The 15,424-nt window shown below is 36.8% G+C and overlaps 2 long non-coding RNA genes across 2 annotated transcripts; both read left to right on the forward strand.

The window, feature by feature from the left end:
• On the forward strand, nucleotides 1-2,744 carry LOC134319019 (uncharacterized). The gene is made up of 4 exons (XR_010013457.1): nucleotides 1-334; nucleotides 446-535; nucleotides 972-1,041; nucleotides 1,181-2,744. It is a non-coding gene; the product is annotated as an uncharacterized LOC134319019 (long non-coding RNA).
• Nucleotides 2,745-7,295: 4,551 nt separating this feature from the next.
• Nucleotides 7,296-10,031, forward strand: LOC134319477 (uncharacterized). Its single transcript, XR_010013515.1, has 2 exons — nucleotides 7,296-9,285; nucleotides 9,376-10,031. It is a non-coding gene; the product is annotated as an uncharacterized LOC134319477 (long non-coding RNA).
• The last annotated feature ends 5,393 nt before the right edge of the window (nucleotides 10,032-15,424 follow it).

Consider the following 15,424-nt stretch of genomic DNA (forward strand, 5'->3'; position numbering starts at 1 on the left):
ATGCATAAAAAATAAAATCGTAATCTAGAATTTTTCCCTTTTTGGGCTATATTGCGCTGCTCTGATAGTGGATTGTTGTAAAAAAAAAGTTTAATATTTAGTGGGAGAATGTATCAGAATATCACATCCTGAAACATAAAGGCCTACATTTATAGATGCAATTGCACTGCCAAAGTAAAAAGGGCAAAGTTGATGTTATTCCTACATACCAGCACAAATCTCAAAGGAGTCGTCACAAAAATTTATTTGAGACAAGAACACTGAGACGGATTTGTCCAAGATTCAAACTTGAGATCTATTCCACATACTCGCTGGGTCGTCTGCATCTGGTTCGGTAAGATTTTTTGCATTTTGTATTTTTTAAATTTATTTTATTGATGGCCTGTACTTAAACATTCACTTTGCACATGTTTAAATGTTATTGTTTTTGTGCAAATAATTCTAGGACAGGTTGTGTGCTGTCAGTGATGCTCTGCACTTTCCTGAATACAACTACTTTTGCTAGAGCCTGATGTGACTGTAATGAAGAGTAAAAGTAAGTTCTGTTGTAAGTAAACAGTGTAAACAATTTATTTAAAGTTATTTTAATAAATGAAATCTAGTGAATACAGCGAATTCATGCCTATTATCAAAAACATTTCATAATGTGGAAAAAGGATCTAACAATTATTGTATGCACCAGATGCACACTATCAGCTGTTTGTTTGTTTGTGTGTGTATGTGTGTGTGTTGCACTTAAACTGAGTAGTCACTTGCAAAAGAAACAAAAAGAAGAAATTTCATTGACTTAAGGGACATTCAGTAATTTGTTTGAAGCTAAAACCTGCAGAATGGTAATTTATTTCTCCAAGCAACTGCGTAAATGTCCATGACTGTTATATACATTTAAAATTAGTTTTTCTGCTGGTTTGCCTGTATGCTTTGTTCAGCGTACTTTGATCGGTATGCTTTTGTTTTTACACTTTAAACAGGTCTGAATGATTTAGTCCTCATCCATGTGCAGTTATTGCCCACCACCAGAAGGTGCCTCCTACTGACGATGTAAGTTGGTGTTATCTTAATTATCTAAATTTCACTGTGTTTAACATGTTGTTTAAAATCCTTCAAAATTATTAGTAAACAAAGAAAAAACAATTGCTACAAACTGCCTCTAAGTCACATTATAATCTTGCTTGTGCAGGTACTTCGCAGATAAAATCCATTTCTAGCAGCACATAACCTGTGGTGACGTATATGAGGAAAGCCACAGGCCAGGCGAGGTTACCACTTTGGACCTGGATTCCTGGATATTAGTGGGGTTAAGAGATATTGGCCCTGCTAAATTAGGACATGTAGACTGTGATGCAATTAGACACTCGTCCTCCATTAAACTGTGATGTAAATAAACTGTAAAATGGGAACACTGATAAATATCATGGACTTAAGATTTTACATAATACAAATAGGTATGTTTATTTAAAAAAAAAAGAACCACACACTGTACTACATATGCCAGTTCACTTAATGTGGTATTTCAATGTTGCATATTACTATAAATGAAAACGTGTATTAACCAACAGTATAGCTCTGTTTGTACTGTGATATGCCTTTATTTAGACTAAACATTTTTTAAGTAGTGCATCATAATCAAACTGTTGGATTTTATTCTACCACATAAAGAAAACACAACCCAGATAAACATGGCTGAATGCACCATAGAACCAAATATTTATTTTTTTATTTTTGTTACAAACTTTACAAAAATGAGAAAAGTGACACCTGTAGTTAAAAGCTTGTATATTTATTTTAAGGGAATCCCAAATCTGAAGCTTAAAAGTTAATTGCTGTATTAAAAACATTATTCAAAAGTAAATGACACTGGTACATACAAAATATAGCTAAATATGTTTTTGATTAGGTGCTTGGATGGCACAGCAGTCTATTATACTAGCCCCTAACCGCTGGGATCCAGGTTTAAATTTCAGCTGTGCTATCAGCCGGCTGGGCATCGACACAAATGATTAGCTGTGTCTTTGGTGAGAATGATATATATCAACCACTATATCCCACTGTATCTGTGCTAGAGTGGATTGTGACTTAAAGCTTTCACCATCATGTCATTGATGCCTGACTTGCAGACTCCTAAACCAGTTATTGTGAGGATCCATTTCATTTCCAAATTGTTATATAACGATAGTTTTTAAAGTAAACAATAAATCTAAATAAATAATTAAATAGTGTAATTGTAACATGTTTATGTTTAGTGTTTATTTACCTGACAATTATTTCTTTTTTGGTACTGTACTCTTAAAGGCAGTTCACATCTACTAATAGTGTTATGTAGTAGTTTTGTGCTCTGTGCTTAGATAATTGAGGTGGCTGAAGACGTACAATTTAGGCGTACAATGTTTGTGCTTTCATGTTAAAGATCTACTAATCTCCATTACTTTGTAATGTACAGTATTTATACAGGTTTCTCTTTGCAAAATTGATACATTTTTCCTTTTCTTAATAAGAAAAAAATTCAGTGTTTCATGATTGAACAGTTTGTACTTGTTTCTTGGTGTGATTACTGGTTGGTGGCTTGTCATGGACATTTTTTTGTGCTTTTTCAGGTGCTAAATGTATATAATGTTTATTTTATGATTAAGGTTATGTATAATTTTACAATTCTAGCTTTAACCCAGTATTTTAATGGACCTACTGTGACCCTGACCAGGAAGAGCTGATTAATGAAAATAACTGAATAAATGTGAATCCACTTGTGGGTGCTGTGAAGTGTGATTTTTCTTTGCAAAAATATCTCGGCTGTTAAAAAAACATTTTATATAAAAGGTAAATGTTCAGCGTTTAAGGTGCTTTCTGACCATTTGTATATTCAAAAGCCTTTTTCTTAATGTCAGTTCCATATCACAAAGCAAGATGCTGTGATGTGTAAACATTTGTAGTCTCGCAGAACCAATAGACCGCTGAAGTCGTGCGTCATTCTGTAGTCCTCGTTATGCCCATATTTGGAGACCCGGGTCTAACTCTGATTTCCTATGGGAAATTTGAATGGGGTTTTCAAAAAACCGGCTCTAACTTATCCTGTGCTAAATAAACATGTTCAGAACCCTGTACGTTTTGTCCTGTGTAAATTTTTCTCTTGTACATCACTGGATCCTCTGAATTACGAGGTTGTTAAAGGGTCGTAATACTAATAATGCTACACGAAAGCTAATGCTACTGCACATTAATTAGACGTCACTGAACGACACCAAACAAAACAACGAAACGAGCAGCTCGATTTTGTTAAGTACAACCAAAGGCGTAACACCTAACCATCCTTGCTTTCTACTTTAATGTAGCTAACTACTAAAAATATCAACCAAAACTTGTGAATATCACTCCACTGGTACACTTTTGAATCGCGCTGCTTCGTGCGCTTATTTAAGAGGCTTATAAAAGAAAGAAAAAAGAAAACATTAAGAGGCTTTAAGTTTAGTGACGTCAATTCCGTGCGCATTAGCATTAGCTTACATGTAGCAATATTCATATTTTGACTCTTTAACGACTTTATAATTCAGAGGATCCAGTGATAATAGACAGAAGAATCTCCATAAAACAAAACGTAACAGCTTTGGAAAATGTTTTATGACTACAGGATGCGAGAGAGGCAATTTGCGAAATCTCCATTCATATTTCCCATTAAAAATTTATCTTAGACCCGAGTTACCAAATATGGGCATAACAACATGGCGTGGCCTACAAAATGACGACACGACTTCAGTGGTCTATATGTGATCATAAGAAAATGCAGTAGGGTAGTGGATAATATAGCCAAAACCTATATTATGGTACGCATTCCCAGGCTGGGCTCACAAAAAAACTTGAAGATAGCCACTGGGTGGACACATACCAGTGCGCCTTTAGTGCTAGTCCCAAGCCTGGGTGAATATGAGGGTTATGTTAGGAAAAGAGCGTCCAGCATAAAAAATGCCAAATATGCTGACAAATGATCCACTATGGTAACCCTTAAATTGATCATCCAAAGGAATTATTTAGTGGGTCCTTGCCTAAGGACAGTTTTTGGGCGTGCTGGACCCTCCATGGCAAATAAGATTTTTTCCTTAAATTACAAAATTACAAATTACTATTTTAGATTAGTTTCCATAATACCAGCATGGGTTGTACTTTTGCTTTAGTTGCTTTCATGTTTAATTGTACAATGGCAAAACCGTGTCTTTGTTTCACTGGCCCAGCCACTGTGCTCCCTATTTTTATGCTGTTTTTATCCATGTAGTTGTTGTAAATATCTGACATCAAGCAAGAACTTTGACTTACATTTTGCCATCCAGACTTCAGAATCTTTACAGCTTACTTTAGACATGCTAAAATTAGGATTTTGTGCTTTTCTTAAAAATGTAAATGAAAGACCAATTGAATTTTTTTAAGAATACTGGTTCCCTTCATTTAAAGGTGTGTCCTTTTAAATAAAGATGAATTCATGTTAAAATGAAAGTGTAAACTGCCAGTGATTAACACACTCGATGTTTCCAATCACTGAACAGTTTCCTACAGTAAACTCCCCTATTACTGATTACATTTACATTTTCAGCATTTAGCAGACACTTTAATCCAAAGCGACTTACACAATGAGTGAAACACGATGAGCAATTGAGGGTTAATGGCCTTGCTCAAGGACCCAACAGTGGCAACTTGGTGGTGGCAGGGCTTGAACCTTCTGTTTACTAGTCCAGTACCTTAACCACAGAGCTATCACTGGCCCCATCATGATTAAAATGATGTAAGCAGTTTCTGGATTGTTTTGTGTTTTAATAAATTTAACATCTGGAAAAATTAAGACATGCCACTTTTTTTTCACAATATATTAAATTTAGCAAATAAATAATAATTGTGCAATATAACAAAAAGGTTTTTTTTAGAGAATATTAACTTAATTTACTTTAAAAAAGCAAAATGTTAAACTGTATATTTATCTAGGTTCAGACAATATGGTTACATTTACCATGTTGGATGGTGTTTGTGTAAGTATACTGGTTGTGTGTTCCTTAAAACAAGTTATGCAACTGTGTGATTTACCGTCAATTACATTTTTCACATCTGCATGGTTACTGATAAGTATCAGTATTTATCTACCGCTTCCATATTTTCATTTTCAAAATCAAACTAGATTTTGTAGTTATGATGTGCAAGTAAAAATTTTCAATAAAGTTAAAGAACATCTATTTCTTTTGACAAATGTCCATGTGTAACCCCCCAGTTTCAGTACTTGGTGGAACGTCCCTTTGTCATGATTAGCAAGTGCTAACAGGCTTTTGACACGTTTCATATGGAATCTTTGCCCACTCTTGTCATGCAAAAACATCCAGCTCATGGAAGTTTGATGGCTTTAGTGCTGCAACTGCACTTATTTAATCCCAGTAAAGATTTTCTATTATAAATTTAAGAGGGCCACAAGGAAATTAAAAACCCGTCTGGCCTAAATGTAGATGATCTCTGACTGAAGCTTTCAAAATAATAAAATAAATAAAAATTAAAATAATAATAAAAAAACTGAAGAGATTTGCTTTTTATGTCAACTTTTTTATTATTTTCTCAGTAACACTTCTCCATTATTATCTTATCCATTTTGAAATGTAATTGTACCTGTGTATAGTGACAATAAAGATTCTATTCTATTCTGACTGCATCCCAAATCCAAAACTGTATGTTATTGTGCTGGTCCATTCTGATATACAGTGGGAACTCGAACGAACTACTATTGTAGTTGTAATTACGTTACATTATGTAGTCTTTTTATAATGGTTGTTGTTAACAATAATAATAATTTAAGCAGCGAAATTCTAGGTGGATTCCCGTCACCCACCCCCACTGAAAACACATCTTACACAAAGAGCGATCATGGGGAGGGGTGATGGAAATTTCAGAATCGGTAGAGCCGATTCATTGAGTCAACTCGACTGACGAATCCAAAGTTTCAAACGTGTTTATTTCAAACATGTTTATTTTCAGCAAGCTAGACTTTTTTTATTAACGTTATTTTAGTTTTTTTTATTAAAACATGTATAATCGCTGTTTGACTGTTAAGGTAGGCAATGTCAAACTTAATAGTTTAATAAACTGCTGAGTGGACTAAACCGCAAAGCTACGGAGTTGACGCTCAGTTCTCAAAACTAGCTGGAATCGACTCCCTACGCCAGGGATACGTGTCGAACGTGACAGAAAGAAACCAGCTATCTGATGTTGTGTATTATGTACCGTACCCACACTGTTTCTGTGAATAATAAATGACTGGTAATTCGTTTTGTCGTTGTAGCTGTTGGTATAATGCTGAACGCCATGACGTAGATTTTACAGTAAGCGATGTGTTTATAAACAGTGATGATTAAATACTCAGATGTAACTCGACATTTCTGGTTTCTACCAGAACTTTCTGGCAACGTAACGTCATAGAGTTTTTATTTAAACGAAATATGACCCGCGCATGCGCACTCTTGCAATGCAGCAAAACTTAAAAGTAGATCCGGTCAGACAAACCAGTTTAAACCGGACTGAACAATGCCTCTGTAGCGCTAAGTAAAAGATACATCCGCACTGCGCCTCTGACGTGACATCTGTTTAAAAAAAACACAAACATTCCAGGGGAATTACCATGTTTAGAAATGGTCGTCAATCCTCGTTCCCTACATACTGTGAAACGTGTTATATCAGTGCTGGGCTCCATTTCAGTGCTGTTTTAACAATGTTCTTCTACAGTATATTGTTGTTTTTTATACATGTGATGAATAATCTGAATCCGATTGTTAGACGTTATAACAGCTAATGGAACACCACACAATGAAGACTGTACCATGTTGTTTCAAACAAACAGATTAGTCATCGAATTGCCCGGTATTTTCCGGCCAAACCCATTACGTTTCTACGTAATCCATAGTTTAGAATGTGATTAATAAAACTGTCAGTTACGTTTAGGTCATTAAAAACGGTCAATTACGTTTAGGTAACATTTTAGATTTACATAGGATGTCGTTTATACAGGTCTACTTTAAATGGCTGTGTATCCAGCATTATTATTGTAGATTGTTCTGCAATCTTTAAACATTACATTTACCCACATTAATTTCTACGAATTTCTATGTCTGAAATGTGTAATGACGTAATAACGCTCATTTTAATCACAGTATTAACGTATATTCTTAGCGTCTTGTGGAACTATTTTCTGCAACACGGCGGAAGGATTAAAATGCAAGGAGTAGCCAGGCCAACTATAAAATGGGCGACGGAACAGCCTAGTAAATCACTTTTGCTGGTGGTTTTGTGTGGTAGGGAGACATGTCGATGGCTGGTACTTGACTTCGTTGATAAGTTGCTTTTGTGTTTTTATTGTCGTTATTACTTTAGTGGAGTATGTTGTGCAGCTGATTTTTATTTTTTTCGTATGTAGGTAGTAGTACCTCTTAGACGGCTGTACAGTTAATAACAGGAAAGGAAGCTTTACTGTTTTTAATTAGAAGTGGTTGTTGAGCTTATTTTTTTTTAATGTTTTTTAAACATTAAAGCTAAATGTTAAGTGGCTTATAGAGAAGGTATTAGCCGTAGTTGTATTTTTTTTTTAAAGGCACGATTGATAATGTGAATCATGTTGGTTTTATTGAACCTTTTGGTTTATTTGATGGCAGAACAGTAACAGGCCTATGTGCGTAGACAAAATGGCGCTCATGGAAGGTCAAATGGCTACCATTGGTAGAGTAGCTGTTTTTAATTAAATATAGTTTTTATTTGAATTTGTTTGTATCTATAAGTACTTATGAGACGACGTAGAGTAAATATATATTTAATTTGACGGCATTATATCGAGTGATGACTCGAAGATGACTCGTAAATCTTTGTACGTTATTAATATACAGTAGTTTGCCAGTCATGTGAGTTTACCACAGGAGCAATGTATTTTATACAGTTTTTGTTTTTATATGCTTCGTTTTTTACCAAAGTCAAATGGGTGTCGAATGCTAAATATTTTATAATTTTATAAATTTGTAATTTCTTAGTCTTCAGGATTAAGTAGCTATTGATAGTAGCTAAAAAAAAAAAAACAACTAAAAAAAAAAACTAAACACTTCAAATGCCTTGTCGGTTATTACATTGCTGATAAATGAAGCCAGTGGACTGTCTTGTTTTCACTTCTGAAATCGGCTGTTTTAATGCCTTTAATCGGAGGATCGAGGATTTTTGTTTGTTTTTAATTGGACTGAGTTAATCATTCAAAGGACTTAGCTGTATACAACTGTGTACTTGAGTCGTATCTACGGAGAGAAGATGAGGAACAGAGAAGAGTCGGGGACCGGACGGAAGCCAGGGGAGGATCAGGAAAGCTCAGGCCAGGGTGAAGAAGCGGAGAGTGGGGAAGACACGACAGAGCAGGCGGAGTTTCCAGAGAAAGAGGGGCGCAAGGCAGAGTAGCGACAGCAAGTGGCCACAAGAGGGAGCACAGCAGATCTAGACCAGAAGAGGCCAAGCTAAAGACGAGGTGTCCAGCAGAGCGGGCGAGTGAGGGGTCAGGGATCGATTACAGGGCCACCGAGTAGCGTCTGAAGTCATTGAGGGTGTTTGGTTTGTATAAAGGGTAGAGGTATCTCTGTGAAGAAGAAAAAAACCATATCTCCCAAGTTATTTTCTTTCAAAGGAAATTTGCTCGCACAGGTTTGTTCTTTCTTTTCAGGCGTGGTGCGTGTGTGTGAAATCCTACCGTTCGTTGACCACGTCTGGTTCCTGCGGTGATGAACACCTATAATCGGCTCTGTACCCGTCCTGAGAGCAGATGTAGTCACCAGGAAAAGGGGTTGATCGATCGTTCTTCTAAAAACCAATAAGTGTCCCGAGAGGCGATCTACATTGAGGCTTGTTCAGCGTTGAAGTCCCGCCGCGTCGCTGCATACTAATATGTCCACGTAGCCCATCATAAATTTGAAGCTGCCCTGCGTGCCGTTTGCTGGTAAAAGATAACATTGCTCAAGGTTTAATACATTTTAAGGGAGTAACTATTCCCTTATTTAAAAAAAAAAAAAATGGACTTGCAAATGTGGTCTATTTTATGTTATTTGCGTTTTGGGGACTGGGAAGGGGCAACTTCGTTTTTGAGTGCTTTTTCCACAGGCTCACGTTCTGTAAAAATAGCACAACAGGATCCCTCGGCTGTAGAGTGAAGCCTGCTGTTAAGATGCGCAACAGTGTAAAGAGTTTTGTAAGGCTGCAAGTAAAGGCCCTGGTTGGATTTTGAGGTATCACTTACTGGCTTTGGTCCACGTAAGAAAACGTTTTTATTTACATTACATTTACTAAAGTGTAACTTGGGTGGGGTGAGGGTGGGGATGTTAACCCAAATCTGTTTTTAAGCCTTTGCAGCTTTTCAGAGTGGTTAGATAATGGCACGTGTAGTACTGTAAGAGCACCAGCAGAGGAGGCGACTCATCATGGCAGCTAGCCCAAAGCTTTGGACACAGGCAAAAACCCACAGGCATGAAATCAGTATGGAATTTGTATTGTAAAATGGCATCAGGATTGTAATGATACTGGTTTTGTATATGGATGTCCGTGTGGTTATGGGGGCTTGGGGACTGCTTAATTGTGACTTTTGCAGATCAAAGGAATCAAATCCAAAAACTGGTTGTGCTACAGATATCCACTTCCCCAACTAGAGCAAAGATGCTTCATGTGGTTTTTACCTGTTCTGAAACGGCAAGTAATTGGTATCTTGTATAAATGGAAAATTTTTCTTGTACATTTCAGACTTTGGCATTTATGTATCAGTAGTGACTATTACTAGTTCTATTTGGTTTGAGGATGAGTGGGTGTGGTTGTAGGCTTTTCTTTTGCAGTGAGCAGTGTCCAAGTGCTTTCATGTTCAAGATCTGCTGATCACCCTCATGAATTTTGTACTAAGGTTTGCTTTTGCACATTATTTATATATGCACATAATGAGGTAAATTTAATTTGCTTGCTTACATGTTGTAACTTTCTTGGTTAATAAATTAATTGTTTCAGTATTGAAACGTTTGTATGCATTTTTTTTTTTTTTTTTTTTTTTTTTTTTTTTTTTTTTTTTTTTAATATGGGATGGGGGTGGCATGTCTTGGGTATTTCTTGTGCTTTTTCAGGTGTGAATGTTGAGCTTGGTGACTTTAGAGCACGCGGTGAGCCCAGGGATTGATGGCAACTCTTTTTGCGGTGGAAGGAAGTTAAAGTCCAGTCCTACTACTTTATGGGGAAGACAATGGTGAAAAGGCAGTGTCCAAATTAAGTTTAAATTGATATTTGAGGCTGGTTATCAGCGTTTTAATGCATGTATTGCTCAAATTATAATGCTCCAATACCTTTAAAGGTAATTGGTACTGAGGCATTTCGAAGTTTTGCTGTTTTGAATGCTTTGTGAGGGATGGGCAAGGGGGTCTCTGCCTTTTTTTTTTGGTTTTTTCAGATTTTTAAAGCCACTGAAGCTTGTCATCTATCTGAGAAGAATCATGTCCAGGAATCGTCAGCCCCTTGATTTCGAACAAGCAGGGTGATCAAATAAGCTTTTCAAAATTTACACTTATGATTTGCTCATCCATTACACATGTACAACTGTGCAGGTGTTAAAATGCTTTGCAAATGTATAGCAAATTAATAGCTGTTGTGCAACTGTGCTTCAGCTTTTCTAGTGAATGAGCTCAGCTGTGCAACTGTACAGCTTTAATTGGAAGTCACAGGTCTGAGAATCTACAAGTGTGTGTGCTGGGTGGGGTGCTCTGTACTTCTGTTTGTCTTCTGCAGAATTGTCACCACCTGTCTCAAGCAAGCCACATTCCGCGTTTCATGGCAAGCGTAGTAACCAGGTCTCCCCTTCATAGTTTTACTACTAGCATAAGTACTTTCATTCTTTTATTTTTCTTATCCACTTTGATTTAGCCAAAGCTATATATTGTAGTTGGTGTGGTGGATTGTGTCTACAAGTCTGTTTCAGATCACTTGACATAATCTGTGTGACTGTGGCCTGTGAGTCCTGAATGAAGCATCCTTCTGTCTGCTTGAGAGCTTGGTCCAAACCTCTGAAGCCCTTCAGTGTTTGTGTGTGTACTGTGTGCTATTTCCCTCCACTTTCTCAGGTTAATTTTGCTTAGGGAGCCAATTTGTTTTGAGTGTGCTAACTTGGACAGACCTAAACTTGATGGAGCACTGGGAAATCCAGTTACACTCTGATCAGCCTATGGCTTGTCTTGCTGCTAATTGAGCATCACTCTGCTGCTACCTGGTGAAGCTAAGTAAAAATGGTTTTTCATTTCCACTCTGTACCTAAATCTGATTGCATGCACAACAGCTTTGCACTACTGTATAAAACTTTAATATGGTGTAGAAATTTTTAGGGACTTGGGGAGGGCGGAGGGATAGGAAACGCTTTTTTTTCTGTCTTTTTGCAGATGCTATCTTGTCTCTACTAATATCGCGAGTGTCCTTAACGAGTGGATGGATGTGTGGTCTCTTGTCAATTGTTCTGCTTCCTGGAGAAGTTGGTCATCAGCGGTTGCTGTAATTTTGATTAATTAGCTTGACTTACTACTTTGTGTTTGCTGACTTATCAATATTTGGGTTGGGGGGTGGGTTGGGGAGCATAATCTTTGCTCTGTGTCTTCTCATTGCAGCTCAAGGCTTAGAGATGTTTGGAGCATGATTATAAAGCCTCAGTGGAGAAATCGATAAGTTTCAAGCTCTACAGATGTTAAGGCTTTCTTATTATGTATGGGGAAACTTGTTTGGGATGGGGAACATCTGCAGCTTCTGTCTAGTTACAGGTAGTCACCGTTGAGGACGGATGTTCAAAATCGTACAGCATCGACCATGCATAATGCATCTGCCCTGACGCAGGATTAAATGGTGGTAACTTGCCTTAAATTTATGAGTATAGGGGTGGGTGGGGGGGGGGGGTATAAACTTGTATTCTGTCTCTTTTCAGGTGTTGACAGGATCATGACAGTTCCCAAAGAGAGGAGGCCTTGTCTGAAACTTGGTCTGAGGTCAAATTTAAATGAAGGTTGAATACATAAGTAATAGCAGTTTACTGCTGTAAATGTTAAGGGCTTGTCTGGGGATGGGGAAACGTGCAGTCTTCTGTGTAGTTTCAGGTAAAAGCAGTATCCTGTGAAGGAGACCAGAGTATTGTAGAGCAGCGGTTTGGGGGTTTTTCTTTTCCTGATGGAACAATCCTCTTTGGTTTGTTCCTTCAGGTTTTGCTTTTTAGCCTCATTAGGAATAAAAAAAGCAAAAGACTCTGGTGGTGGCACTCCTGGTTTCTGGGACTGGGTTCAATTCCCTGCGGAGTCTTTGCTTTGAATTACTCCAGACCGCTTCCTTTGTGTTTAAATTTGCCATTTAGCAGATGCCTTTTATCCAAAGCGACTTAAAGCTGTGACTGTATACAATCTAATCAACAGAGTTAAGGGCCCAACAGCAGCAACCTGGCATCGGTGGGGCTTGAACCAGCAACCTTCTAATTACTAGTCCAGTACCTTTTTTGTTTTTTAGTTATAGCCTAGTGGTTAGGTACTGGACTAGTAATCGGTAGGTTGCTGGCTCAGTCCCCACCAATGCCAGGTTGCTGCTTACAGATGTAGATTCATCATGGCTTAAATTCAAATGTCCCTAGTCTCTCCACGAGTTTACTGAAGGTTTTCTTTCTTTTAAATCAGAAGATAAGTGCCCTAATGCTGGATTTGTCCTTCCAACCACTCCCAAAAAGCTGATTAAGATGGTGACAGTTAAATTTTGTTTATGGCTCTTAAACAGAATAATAGCAATTTGATTGTGTGTGCAATAAGGGTTCAGTTTGTGTGGTATGTTAAGCAAATGCATATATGAAATTAGTAAATGGTGTAGGTAACTTTAATCAAAATTAAACTCATTCTCTTACATTATAAAGTTTTTGCCATTGCATGCACCTTGGCTACACACTACCAAGCTAATTAAGCATTTGTTAGCTTTAAAAAAAAAAATGTTTTCCTACGGTTGCTGGATCTCCTCAATCCTTGTGCCCAATAACAAGTTATTGGAATAGAGTTGCACTTGGTTGGAATGGCTTATGATCAGATGTCCACATGTTTTAGGCCATAGTTCATGTAAAATCTAAGCAGTGGAATTGAAACCGAGTAGGATGACTGCTGGATCAGTGATTAGAGGGAAATTGGTTGCACAGGTAAATTTTAACTCCCAACAGCTGGAATGCTTGTTGTCTTAACGTTTAAAATGATCTGGATCTTTTTATTTATTTTTTTTTTTTTTTTTTTTTTTTTTTTTTTTTTTTTTTTTTTATAAATTAGAATTTCCTAGAGTGATTCCAAATACAAATGACATTCTTTCTTTATGCAGAATAGATTTAGCGGGTTACATTTTAACGGATTTATTTTGGGTTTAGTTGGTCGTCACTCACCCTCAGGGTAAATGTCAACATGGTGGTAAGACCACACAAGGGTTAATAAAATGTTGAGGGAAGAATCTATTCTTTGTAAGCAGTTATACTTGCCTGTTAAACATGTTTGAGTGTTAGTGGCAGAATTTGTCGATTATATGTGCAAAAAGTAATGATTCGTACAGCTACTACTGCTTGTAAATAAAATCTTTAAACCATATTGATTATGGCCACTGTCTTTCTTTCTACTTGATTCACATGCTTTACATTCACTTATAACATGATGCTAGGATTCAGTACATTTCCATAATGTCTAAAGAAGCCCCCCATGTAAAAAGCTCCCTGCTACAAACTCAACTATAAAATGGACAGTGAGTTGTGTAAATAAAACCTAAAGCAGCTCTTTGTAAACTGTTACATTTATTGTATTGATAATAGCACTAAAAAAGAGATAACATTTTACCTATTTAGATTTTTTTTTTTAATTAGTGCCTGCAACACATTCTAAAGCAAATCTAAAACAGCCGTCATCACTGGATATTACAAATGTTCAGTGGTTTTAGAGCAAGGATGGGTTAAAGTTTGCCTCAGTAAAAGACTGCATGTGTAATGATCCAATGGTACCATACACAATCTGTAACACTTCAGCATACAGGAGAAGGCCTAAAACCAATACTGAGAGCCTGTAACCTTTAATCTGGCAGATGTAATGAATCAAAACTGAATATTGGAAAAAAAAGACACATGGGCTCTAAAATACTGAAAGAACTGTATAAAACAAACCAAAAGCTCAGCCAAGATGGAGAAATGCAAAGTGGAAAGTTTTACTATAAAAAAAAAAAAAACTATACAGGAAGGTGATATAACAGCTGTAAAAAAATGTGCCTTTCCCAACTGTTTTGGAACACGTTTCAGCCATCACATTTAGGATGAACAGATAAATAAAGAAAAAATATTCAGTTAAAGCAGTACTTATATTTGTACTTGCATAAAAAGCATTTGCAAACCATTGCTATCAGTTATTTACAAGTTTCCTGCTATTTATCCATTTTGGACTATTTTAGGGTTGTACTCAAAGAATAGGAGCTGAGATACAAAATGTATGGTTGCTGCAAAACATATTATGCCCACCTTTTTGTGATTTTTTAAAATATGCTAGGGACAAAGAAGCCCCTGATTCATGTAATCATAAACAAAAATTGAAGCTTAAGATGATAATTTTGGAACAGAGGTTGCAGTCTCTTAGCCCATGTTGATGTAAAGCTTATTTAAATGTGCACCTATTTTAAATAGTGACGAGGCAAGGAGTTACTTTGCATCTCCAAGACTATATGGAGACTATATGTACTGTATGTTCCTGACTATATGTATGTTCCTGTATATTTTAGAAAACCCACAATAAACCCAAGTTACAATGTAATGTACTGGGATGGGCACTAAGGGTGCACTGATATGTGAAAATGTAAATGTATTTGTGAGTCACTGCTGTTATGCTACTGTATAAATTTATTTTCACCTTTCAATCTGCTGAATGTTCCAGAAAGATTGACACATTGCTGGAGCAGATCATGGTGAAAGGAGAGATAGTCAGAACGCAATTTGTTGGTTGAGGCAGCACCAACATGACTAACTTTGCTTCACAAGATAATATAAGGTGGACACTACTTTATGTTCTGACCAATTGATGCAATGTTTCTGCAAGGTTGTAGGTGAAGGTTATGTGATGTTGGTGTGAACTAGGGCCATAATCACAATCTGTATATTGGGGGAACATTTGCCCCCCAAAGTACTGGTGTTAAAATGATAAATGAGCATATTTCACTCACTAGCTTTGTGTAATGTTAGAATCTGTCAGTGTTTCCTTCAGTTGCTGTTGCGACGGCCTTGGTGCTTAAGCCTAAATACAAAATTACATTGAAGTTATGTTTCCTGGGTCTGACTCTTCCTCACTGCTCCCTAATAAAAAATCATTGCATTTTAAAAATTTTTTATTGAAGTAAGATCATT

Source organism: Trichomycterus rosablanca, chromosome 8 (assembly GCF_030014385.1).
Source record: "Trichomycterus rosablanca isolate fTriRos1 chromosome 8, fTriRos1.hap1, whole genome shotgun sequence".
In the NCBI taxonomy this organism is placed as follows: Eukaryota; Metazoa; Chordata; class Actinopteri; order Siluriformes; family Trichomycteridae; genus Trichomycterus; species Trichomycterus rosablanca.